Source organism: Micropterus dolomieu, linkage group LG07 (assembly GCF_021292245.1).
Source record: "Micropterus dolomieu isolate WLL.071019.BEF.003 ecotype Adirondacks linkage group LG07, ASM2129224v1, whole genome shotgun sequence".
Lineage (NCBI taxonomy): Eukaryota > Metazoa > Chordata > Actinopteri > Centrarchiformes > Centrarchidae > Micropterus > Micropterus dolomieu.
In genome coordinates, this window is record NC_060156.1 from 20166013 (window position 1) to 20178508 (window position 12496).

Below are 12496 nucleotides of genomic sequence, written 5' to 3' on the forward strand. Positions count from 1 at the left end.
TTTTTTATTGGCCTTACACTTTTCCTTATAGGATTCGCAATCCTCAGAATTCCTAAATTCAGATTAAGACTAGATGAATCATTTTGAGACTAATAAACTTCCCCAAATAATTTGCAATCACACATGTACTCTTTAGAAGTTTTTGTGGAGGCAATTTACAATTTATGTACTGTGATAATTATTTGGCACCAGTGTTATTTCTTGTCAAGCAGGATTATCAAATAAAAGCAAATTCTAAATGAAAAAAAAGTACAAAATAACTTTTTTTTTTTTTGCTTTTTTTTTTTAGTGTAAAACTCATAACTGCTATATGATCACAAACACAGATCTTTAGTTAGAGTTTGATTATTTGGGAACCGGCTAAAGATTGATGTGATGGCTTAAGAGGATGAGTGTAAGATGAATGAGCTTAAATTAAGGAAAACGGTACAATTAATCGTTATAAAAGTCAAACAGTCATCTGCCACTTTGCTTAATAATTGAATAAACACATCAAGGCAAAGTTCAGTCAATCCTTTAATCACTTTAATTAATGCACATTGTTATATTTTCCTCTCCGTCTCTTTCTCTAGCTCACTCTTTCCCTCTCACTGTGTACCTATATTTGTGAAATAATAAATGAATTAGAACACACTGCCACCAACTAATTATCATGCAAATAAAGCAGCAACAAAGCATAGTGGGACTGTTAATCTGTGCCAGATCACGGGAGAAATTCCCTAATGTCCTCATAGATGTCCATCGTGCAATTAGAGGGAAGAGAGTGACTTGGGATGGGGTAGGAGAGGAGAAGAAAGCACAGCACTAAAGGATGAGAATTTCTTATTACTACTTACTACTTATTCACTGTCAAATTCTGTCTTCTCTCCCTTCTGCCCATTTCTATGGCTGGGGTTTTCAAAGTCTGAGACTCTGGGCCTCCCGTCAGACAAAGCTTGTAAAAAGCCGTCCCTTTGCCCCCCCCTCCTTAGTTTATGGGGTCATAATTATGTTATAGGGTCCTATACACTAACAATTGAGCCAAGATAGCCTAATATCACTGTTTCACATAACTACACTAAAAATATTTTTTAAAGTCTGTCCTGAGGCATTTATTGGTTTCTGACTGTGGGAAAAACCGTGAATTTCCCCAAAACTATCACTGAAATATTTCTTTAACCAAATCACACTCATTCAGTCTGTTCTATGTGATCTCTTTTTGATAAGTAATGTAATAACTTTTCACTTCTATTCACTGTGAAACCGTCTGGAGCCCCTCTGTGGAGGCATACTTCCCACTTTGAAAACCTCTGGTCGGTGACAAAGTGCTTGCACTGTCTCCCAGTTATTTAGTCCTGAAGGTGGTGCAAGAGGAAAGGTCATATGTCACATATGAACTGTTTCACTTCACAGAGGTAAATTTTGCTGCTCGTGCTAACATGCAGGCCACCAGTTAATAGATGCATTCGAGATGACTGCGGATGACTTTTGCCGACTTGATAGTCTAATGTGAGCTGCAGGTGACTGCAAGGGCGGGGAATAAAAACGGCGGCGTCAGGTCAGACACATTCTACCTGCGTGACTTGATCAGGCAATAATTCTTCCCTGCCCACCTCAAGCTGATGTGTGGTGAGTGTTCTGGCGCTTAATGGCTGCCGTGCATCACCCAGGTGGGTGCTACACATTGGTGGTGGTTGAGGTGAGTCCCCCCCCCCCCAATTTCACTGTGAAGCGCTTTGAGTTTCCATGATAAAGCGCTATATAAATGTAATTCATCATAGTGTGGTTCCAACTTTGTGCAGCCGGAGAAAAGCAACTGCGGCCGCTGGACTCGGCGCCTGCAGCCGCCTTGCTCCTGCGAGGTTTTAATGTCATGTGACATTGTGAGGCGGGCAAACATTTCTAACCAGCATGTCTTATTTTGTGTCCAGCATGCATTACGTTAAGTCAGCACTGCGCACAATATAATTTGACTGTGTCAAACTTCCAAAACGGTTACAAATCACCTATAAAACTGTTTTCTGATCTTACATAGCTATGGTTAAGGTTTGGTTAGGTTTAGGACAAAAAGCTATATTGTTTGGGTTAAAATTATTACTTCAGTAAGGCTAGAGGGCCTTTGTTGTTGAAGTTACAAAAATAACCACTTTGTAAGGTCAAGTAACAATTGTGGTCATGGTTACTAAAAAACAATACTGACTGGGAAACGCAAAGCAAAAAGTTGTGCCCCATGTGAAAGTCCGACTTTTTGACTCCTTTGCTCCCAATGCAAAACAGTCATCATTCCTACGGCCGCTAGAGGGATTTGTCACTTGAACATAAACAAATTGGCCATTTGGAAGGAGGTCTCAAATTTTGTTCAAACTGAATAATTCCACACCTCACAATTTAGTGTTCCCTTCTTGTATCAAGATGGTTATTACATTTGTAGCAGGTCTGACTGAGTGCAGTTTGCATTGTGTTATCATTTGTTCATTTATCCTTTTTATTAACCGTAACCATGATCCCTGGCCTTTACCACATCCTTTAGTTGTCTTAGCATATTTTATTTGCCATAACCACGATCTTTTCCTAACCTTAACAAGTTCTCAATACACAGTAAAATGTGCTAAAAGTCAGGTGAGAATTCCATTTCTACCCACCCCAGTTGCCATGTACAGATAATGTAGAAAGTCCTGGGTTTTGGAGAATCATTTTCTGGCACTAGTGTTGGGGTTACAGGTACACGTGACATGCTCTACTAGCTGCAAAAGATATCCAACACAACCTATAATGTGCAAGGAGGTGGTCTATTTAAGCTATCAGTATTCTGCACACTCTTTTTCTGCTGTGCTGCTGCTGTACTGCTCATTTACAAACTCTTCTGCAATCACATTCTGCAAAGCAATGGTTCTGCTGATGCTGCTGGTCATATGGTATTTAATAAACTCCAACTCTACTCTAGCATCCACTTGTAGGCGTTCCAGAATCTGCTGTGCTGAGTTTGGCCTGTGCTTGCAGGGACTGACAAAGTCAGAGCCTAGATGCTAAATATTAACTCTTACACTTACTTTTGACTCACATAATAAATCCATTCCACATGAGTGGCTGACTGAACTTATGTTTAAATGCATCCACCATAATCCCATTACCAAACATTTTAAACTGGACAAAGAGATCCAAAGAGGGATTTGTAGTTGATAGCACTGCAGCGCAGTATTCCTTTTTTCTTTGTTTGTGAAGCCACAGACACCAAATGCATCACCTGCTGTGTCAAACCAATGGCACTTTAAGTGAGTGCCTTCAACTTTCAGCCATTAACCTACTTTAGGAAACTTAAATTCTCACAGGTAATTACTTTTATAGACTACCCCCACACAAAGTGTTAATCCTATAAAGTAAGCTGCAAAGAGGACCTTGTTTAAAAATTCAGACCCCATCTTGATTCATCCCTAGTGAATTCAAAGCACACATCGAGGGTGCTCTGTTCAGAGAATTAAAATCAAAGAAAAGAACCAGTCAGATGCACCCTTTTTTCTTCAGTGGCAATGCAGGGTAAATATGCCACAAAATAAGAAAACAAACAACAGCAAAAATGTGTTATTATCAGAAGCCACATTATCATAAGGCTCTAATTTGCCTAAATCATGTCCTTATTAGGCCCAAAAGTATCTCTGTCCCCCATGGGTAATGAGAGGCTAGGCTGGGATTCTTTTCCCAGCTCTGACATGTCTTTTATTACTCTTACACTAAATGGAGGCAATGATGAACATTTCGGTTGTGTGATTACTTGGTGTGTACCCTTGATGTCAAAAGGGAAAAGTTGTGCGTCCTTTTAATATTTGATTGTTTTTTCTGTGTAATTTGGTCCAATTCATCATCTGAGCCTTTCATTTGCTCTCTCTGTGACATTTGTCTAATGTGGATGTCCTGATTAGTGGACTCTGATATTGTGTTAACCTTTGATGTCCACTTTCTTCTTATTCTTGTCCCAATTTTGGCCACAGCGAGTGCAGAAAACTTTCCCCTCACTCCATTACAACTTTAGCAAATGTATTTGCTCTGCCCTGCAAATGACACAGCTAAATTATTCACAAATTATTCACAAAATGATGATAAGGGCACATCTATATAATCTAAATATTTGTTTTTAGTGTGTTCTGATTTGGGCATGTTTTAGAAACAGCTGGAATACTTGGAATGTATGCTTGGAAAACACATGAGCTATGCAAGCGTGGCTGGGCGGGACAAGCTGTAAGCAGTCCGGGCTCCCAGTGGCATCCAAAGAGCAGCAAAGCCTGATGAACACGTATCTCAACAATGAACATTATCTCGAGGATTGAGCCTGGGATGTGAACTGTCCCTGAAATAATAAGCTGCTTGTCAAGCACCCGATGTTTAACATACCAGCGGCTGTTTCGAAGAGAAAAACATCAGTCTTGTTATAAATGCTGAAAACAACAAATTAGAATGTAAACAGTTACAAAATGCCAAGGAAATCAATTTGCCACATCGAAATGGAAGATGGATCAAACTCTTAAAAATAATTCACTCCCTGTGCCTGTCTCGATCTGTTTTATTATTTCCAAAAAAAACCTATCAATTATAAGTTAAAAATGTGAGGGAATCATATTCATTATTTTCATTACATGCACCCACCAAATTGCATCAAGCTTATGAAATATTTCTTCCTCCTGTTCAAAGGCTTGTTAGAGCTTGTATTCAATTACAGCTGTGGCTGTAACATGCTGTCAGGTCTCTTTAGCCAATCATTAGTCAGGGACTATTCCTCACTGCAAAGTCAAGCAAGCGAGCGAACGACAGGCCTAATTGTTGTTCGGTGGCTAAAGGTCGGCTAATGAACCGGGGGCTGTTGGTGCGAGGGTGGCAGCAGGAGGGGCGGTGGGGTTGAGGGCTGCTCTCAACACACAGAATTTGCAAAACTTTCCTCAGATCAAAGTGGGGAAGAAGCAGGGCATTTTAGGAATTTTTCAGCCCGGGATTAGGTCTGTCTGAAATGTAGCTCTGAGATTTGAAAAAGACGGGAAACGGGGAGTAAAAGATGTGTGCATGTCAGGTGGGGGTGGGGTGGACGGGTAAGAGTAAATCTCTTTCCTCTATATTGCTGTCAAAAAAGAGACTATTATTTATGACTGTATATTCTGATAGAGCAATCAGAAAACCATTATTCTGATTAACATCAATCAGTTTCTCTTTACCACTCATGTCTGACCTCTAGCTAAAATAGACCAAATGGTTGGTGCTTGGAGGGTTAACAGTAACTTTTATCAAAGACAAAACAGTAATTACTTCCCATTTTTCTCTTCCTGGGCAAACGACTGTATGACTTGAAGTACTCCATGCATGTGAGCTCTCTCTGTCACTAACTCTCACTTTCTCATACCTTTCTACAACACTGCAGCTCTGATAGAAGCACTTTATTCTGTATGACAGGGCAATGACGAGAGAATGGGCTGGAGTAACATGCGACTACTCTATGAGCCCTATTTTGGCAAGGAAACAAAGGGAAGCTTAAGTTAGCCGAGACAGTCACAATGCTGTTGATTCCCTTTGGGCTTCAGAGGACGGGTAGTATGTTGTGAGAACCTGCCAAAGCTTTTTAAAGCTGATGGGACAGAACTACTGTATAGTGTGTACAACATCAATCCAGTTTTAGGGAAGTCAAAAGCATATAGAAGATATGACATGAATTAATCACTGTGTGAATTGATTTGGGGAACAGGGCAATAGCCACCCTACCAAAGACTGGTGTTTGCCTATTTAAAAAATTGTAGAGTGGGATGAATTTTTACTTACTACACCCATTCTCAAGCATTCAAAAATAACTGTATCAAATTTGAAAACTGAAGATAAAAACAAACTTTTAATTGCAGGCTTCTTCAGAGCCCTCCCTGTGTTGGGGCCCTGGAGCCAATTGCACCAGCTGTTTGTAAGTTCTTAGCCTAGTTATCACATAAGTGTTTACTAATTGGAGATTTACACATCACCAAACCAAAACGGGTCGCATAAACTAGTTCTTGTGTAGAGTTTGGTTGCTATATACAGTATTTACACCCAGTAACTGCAGCCTAACTGTTAAGTAGCTGAAATGACTAGAAAGCTAAGCTCACCTTGCTACATGACCCATTTGGACTGCAGAGAGATAGAGTTAAAAGAGATGACCTAACCGGACACAGTCCTACCACGTGTAGCCTACTGTTTACCACCTTATCAGACATCTGCCAGCCAGTCCGCCAGAAACGAATGTTTTCCTCAGCCATGTTTGAAACATTGTAGAAGACTCTCTTATTTTGAAAATGCTAGAATGGAGAGAGAACTAGCCTGGTTCCAGATCTCTGAATCTGGTGGTCTGGTTTGGTGTGCTCATTGTCCGCTTTTTCCCAAAGTTAAGGAAACAATATTGACCAATCAGGGCTTGGTAGACAGGATAAAAAATATGAATGTAATCTTCATATACAGCTAGCTAGCTACCTTGCTACACTACATTCACAAAAAAAGCAAGAGAAAAAAAAGCAACAATGGTGGTTGAGATTAATGTAGCTGTACTAGTTGTTCTAAATCAAACTAAAGAAACAACAAAAATCGATATATTTTTATCAATATAAAAAACGTTACGTTAGCTGCTCCTAGCAACACAATATCATCCTGAATGAATGATGTGAAACCAAATAGCAATTCAGTCTGATTATCAGGATGAGAAAGAAAATTAATATCATGCTTTTCTAATGTTGTTACCACTGGGCAGGCTGTAGGTGTTTTCCTTTAAAATGGTCACTAATAGTTACCTTGAGGGTCATTCATAGCCAAACTGATAGAACATTTGTATAGTATTATTCTAGTCTGTAAACTTTTAGTCAAATCTTCACAGTGCTTCTACACAAATATGTATCAAAATGTGAATCTTCCTAAGTGTTTTGTTTTTCCCCATTTACTCAGAAAGCAGCCCAAATAGCAGGCCTACTTGTGAGTTTGACTATGTCACTGCATTTCATCAGAATACCCCAGACTCACCATCAGTCTGAACTAGTTCAAATAGCTCAACTCAATCTCTCAGCAGCCGGCGTGGAGGCACGAGGCCTAATAAGCACATGCTACATATGATAAGCTGCTTTGTAGCTGCGTTATTTTTTTCACCATTCTTTTCTTCCACCCTGGTGATTTACTCACTCCAGGCGATGTGTGATTTCTTTTCAGCATAGACTTATACACACCACAGAGCAGTGCAAATAGATTTCTGTCTCAATTGGTCCCTCGGTGTCACAGTGGAAAGATACTTGGACAGAAGACAGAGGGGAAAGGGATTTTTATGTTAGAAATATTCAAGTACTAAATCACAGTGTGTACTCTGAGGAGGTTGAGTTTAGTATTTTTAAGAGGCCCCTGTTGGAAACTGTGACTGGAGGCTGAATCCAAAGCGCTGCACAGCTCAGCTCAGCACCACTCATGAAAATTCATTCACAAGTACCTGTGCAGAGGTCAAACCAAAGTTTGGGAAATGTTGCCAAAACATCTCCCACACATGAAATCTATTTTTGACACAGGCTAGAGATATAGGTGCCATTTGGTTTCAGTTACAGTCTTAAGAGCAGACATAAATGGAAAAATGTATCTCCTGATGGTTATAATTGTCTGATATATAACATCTATGTGTGTGTGTGTGTGTGTGTGTGTGTGTGTGTGCATGTTTTTCCTGAATGCAAGTGCTCACATCTCACAGCTCACACTGAGCGTATAAAGACAATGAGCCACTTATGAGTCCAGCACTCTGGCGTCTCTGGCCCTCTTACCAGGGGGCACTCTGACCAGCTGGAGGATTGCACAGCCAAAGAGATGAAAAGCAACTCTCTGCAACTTGCCAGAGTGGTACTGATGGAACCTTTTAAGAGCAGAATTGCTCCAGTGAGTGAAAACATAGCCAACACTCTGGCTGATGTCATATCCCAGCTGTTACCTCAATCAGAACAGGTCCCACCACGACTAACTGAGTCTCAGTGCGACGCATTCCACGTAACACGCAGTTGCTCGATAAAGCACAGAGAGCTTTTTGAAGCTCTGTGTCTCCGCTGGTACTCTTGTGACCCCACTGCCAACTACCAGGTCTCCAAAGGCCTGCTGGTTAAAAAGAGCCAGGCTCAATCAGCACATGCTTAGACTGGTGATGACTCCCCTCCCCTTGTTGCTGTTAGTCTATCAGTGTTCCCTTGTATTGCCCTCCATTTTCTGTCCTCCATAACAGACGGCACTCCCATGCAGCTGTTGAGAGGTTGTCCCTGATGTCATCTTAATAGTGCCCTGCCCCCTCTGTTTAGCATCCATCTTTCAGCATGTGTACCTAAGCATTTTTGTTTGATGACATCTTCTTTGTGGTTTTCACAGTTCAGGCAGCTGATTGACCCCCTTCTTTTTACTAGCACTACTATGTAGAATGTCGATTGGGTTATAATGGCTTGAGCGACTAGGACACCACATCGGAGCAGTGAGCTTGCTGTCTTCTTGTGTCAACAGCCATTTTAGCCTCCTTCTCACAGAGAAGGGCACCACATGGCCAGCACACACACGGAAAGGACAAGCAGTTATTCGGTTTTGACAACCAGTGCCAGAGAGACCTCAGCCTGACTGTCAGTGTATATGTTTGTGTGTGTGTTTGTAAGCCTGTGTGTGTTTGTGAGAGTCTATGAATGTTATTGTCTGAGGTTTCCGGAGAGACTACAAGAGCAGAATGGCCAAATACCAGGTATTCTCTCTTTCTTTCTCGCCCAGGGCAAGGTAAGACATGTTAGCATTCATAGACACAAAGCACTAGAGGCCAACTAGCTGAAAAAAGGAAGGAGAAGTGGACAAATGACATGCACAGCACAGTAAACCTCATTCGGGTCAGGGAAGGGGAATCTGGAGATGGTAGACTGGGGAATACGGATAAGTAAAGCAGTGCAACATTTGTTTGTTGACTATGTCTCAGTGTGCATTGCAGGGCCCGGAGCTTGTTGTTTCACTGTTAAATGAGTGGCATTGTTGTTTTTCTGTGTCATTAAGTATTCAGCACTAACACTCAATGGAGTGTCACGTCAGAGATACAGGTAAGAGGAAAAAAAGAGAAGAAATCAGAGAGAAAGACAGAGCGAGAGAACTCCTGTCAGTGCTGACTTGATTAGGTATCACAATCTAACAAAGCAGAGTTTACTTATTTACACTAACACTCCTCGACAGTTCCTGCAAATCCCTCCAACGTTGCCAAATGCAACTGTGAAAAAATATCTGAACTCCCAAACAAGAGGAGACTCTATTATTATTTTAATTATGCTCTTTTTTGTTTCATTTCCCTCAGCTGAAAGTCAGCGGAGGAGCGCATGAGTGAGAGAACAAGCGTGTGTGTCTTGTGTTAGGAAGCACCCTAGTGATTCTTCAGCAGGTACAAAAGCTGGCATGTAGGAAATAGTTCTTATTAAAGTCAATACATATACATATTCCTGATGCATAATTTATGGCTACTTCTGTAGCATTAGAGCAAGCACTGGAGAATAGCTTCAAACGCAACCACAGTTTGGGGTTTTTCAAAGCGTTTAGAAAAGGTGCACAAAATCAGGACGAAGTTAAAAAATATTCGATATGTTTTATAAAAGCATTAATACTGTTCAACTGCTCAGGTCACTGCAACACTATTTAAGTCATGAGCTAGTGCACTTAGTGCACATTGAATATGTTGCTAAAAAGTTTCCTTTTTGTGAGACATTTTTAATTTGATTTAACCAACTAAATCTTTGACTGCATTACAATCCAAAAAAGAGGTACAGAGGAGAATCTGAGACTGTTTCCATTTTGGTATAAAGTAAAAACATTCTTGCTCTCCCATCTCACATGTCCGCCGTGTCAGACAACAGGTTAATGGGGCAAAACAACTCAATTAAATAAGTCAACAGTTTGTGGTTCCCATCATTAGCAGTGTGGCCAAGCGGGCCACAATATTGCACATTCCAGACTAAAGCAGGCCATCTGGTCCCAGAGTGCACAAAACATCTCTTTCACATTAAGTGTTTATTGTTTTCTTAGATTGATGCCGTTAATATCAGCCTTTCAGAATGACAGATTAGCATCACCTCCTAATCAGCGCTATTAGGAGATAAATATCAGTAATTTAATCACTACAGCAATTTCTTTTACAATAATAAGATTTACAAATGCAAGTGATTAAGTAATTAGCTTACATCTCTGAAGATTACAATCCCCTGGACTTTGGGGCATCTGGCTTTCTGAAGATTACACAGTTTCACTTCAGTCGGCAACCTTGTTTTTTTTTTTTTGTGAATGAGATTTGTGCTTGACCAAAGCGTAAAACAGTTTGCAAATGACCCCCAAATCCCTTCAAGTGATTTTTTTTCTTAAGTGCAGCATTTTATGAGTGGACATGCAGCACAAGTACTGCACACAAGGGAGATGAATGCCTTCCATTTATTTCAATTATATACTCTTGATAAAATAAAGCCAGGCTATGGGATGACATATCTATCTAGCTATCAAGGATTTCTTTGTTGCTGGGAGAACACTGGCCCTTGGGCTAGTACTGGTTTCAACATTCTAAAGCTGTACCTTTTGTATTTACTGAGTAATTTGTCGGTTAGTGTTAATTTCCTAAATGCAACATAAAAGGAGCGCAGTGCAGTGAGAAAAAAATTAAAGGGGAAAATCATAAAAACAGCAGAGAATCAGTTAAATTGCTTCCATGTGTCTGTGGCTGCCAGAGCTAAAGGAAGCGGAGCGCTGCCTAAATGCCCCTGACCCACCGAGACTGGGCCAATTCAGTTTGAAAGGCCCAGCTCTCTAATGAAGGCCTAATTTTTATTGCCACTCCATTGACTTCAAAGCAGTTCAGGTTGCCAAACATAATTTCACTGGAGGTATTTTCAGGTGCACTGCAAATAGTTCATAAATAATTTCCCCATTAGTCCAGGCGATGCACTTTTTGGGTGAATGTTTCGTCTGTTAGCTCCCTACCACACCACTCCTCCCTCCTCCTGGCCTCAACCACCACTACCAACAGCACACCAAGCAACATCCCTGCATCCTTCCTCTATCCCTGCACCCCCATCAACCCCTAACCTTAGTCCTCTAGGAGCTTAAGGAGTCAAATACCGCTTAGTGGCTCTGTGAGTTTTCTGTTGAGGCAATGAGACAGGCTGGCCATGGCTTGGTGCTGTCAATGCTTTAGTAAAGAGCCCCACAGCCAGGGGGACACAGCTCCATCATTACAGGATTAGTGAATTAAAATAAATCCAACCCTAAGAGGCCCAATCACCATTGGCTTATTGGTTGTGACCATACTGTCACTTTGAATGGCTACCTGCTATTGTGCAAGGAACAGCATATGAGATGCACACTGGAGGCTTAGATTTCATAAAAATCCACCTGAAGGAGCTCTAAACATCTTAGTCTATAGTTTGTATTTTCTTTGAGACACTTAATGAGACAGTGTCTGTGGTTCATCAGGTAGAGTGGGCCCTCCGATAATCGTTGGGTTTGGGTGAAAACACTAAATGCAGTCCAGGATAGAACTTTAGATATTGCTACTACAGTTCAGTTCTTACTTGGCCAGATTATATCAGTTTCTGTTTGTCAAACTACATCTGATCACACTGACCCCTGACCTCTCTGTAAAATGTCTGGGGGAAAAGGAGAATTTCCCAGTAAGGATTAATGTAGTATCACATTACTTCAGAATGATCATTAACATTAACAATAGCTAGCCTTTTAAGGTGTGCAAAGGCACCTATCCAAAATGTGGTGTTTTCTGTCAAATCAACATTTTAATGGATAGTGAAAGCCTCCCAGGATCCTGCAATCACAAGCCTAATTCAAAACAAACTAATAATAAAAAGGATCGATGCCATCAAAGCACATATGTTTCCCATTTCCAGACATTCTCAGAGAAGCAGTGGAATCTTGTGGGGCCGTGCCTTGACTTAGCAAGCCGTTAAACTAGTTTTTCCCTTTGTCCAACGCTCTGTAAAGAACTTCATAAAAAAATATGAACCTTTTGATAGGTAATAACACACAGGAAGCTGCGTTGGCCAATATGAGCTAGAGAACTCTGGAATCGACTGGGCACAAAATGTAAATCTCACAGACAGGAATACCAAGCTGAGTGCCCATTTACCACCCCCCTCCCCCCACAACAACCCACAATTCTCCTCCTTTTTTACATTTAGATGTTATCATTGTTCTATAATTGCATTTCCTTCCCTGCAGCAGACCAGATCCTTTGAAGAGGAAAAATGGAACACTTCTTTATTTTAAGCAGGCAGGTATTTTTCAATAAACTGGGGTGTTGTCATTGTACACGTAACATGTTTAATGTGAAAACAGGCCATAAATCAAAGCAATGATAACTGATTACTCTCAATGCCTTCTCTCTCTCTCTCTCTCTCTCTCTCTCTCTCTCTCCCCCTCTGTATGTTCGCTCTCTGTTGCTCAGTTTATCCATCTGATACCATCCTTCCTCCACCTACCAATTCTGAATCAGTAT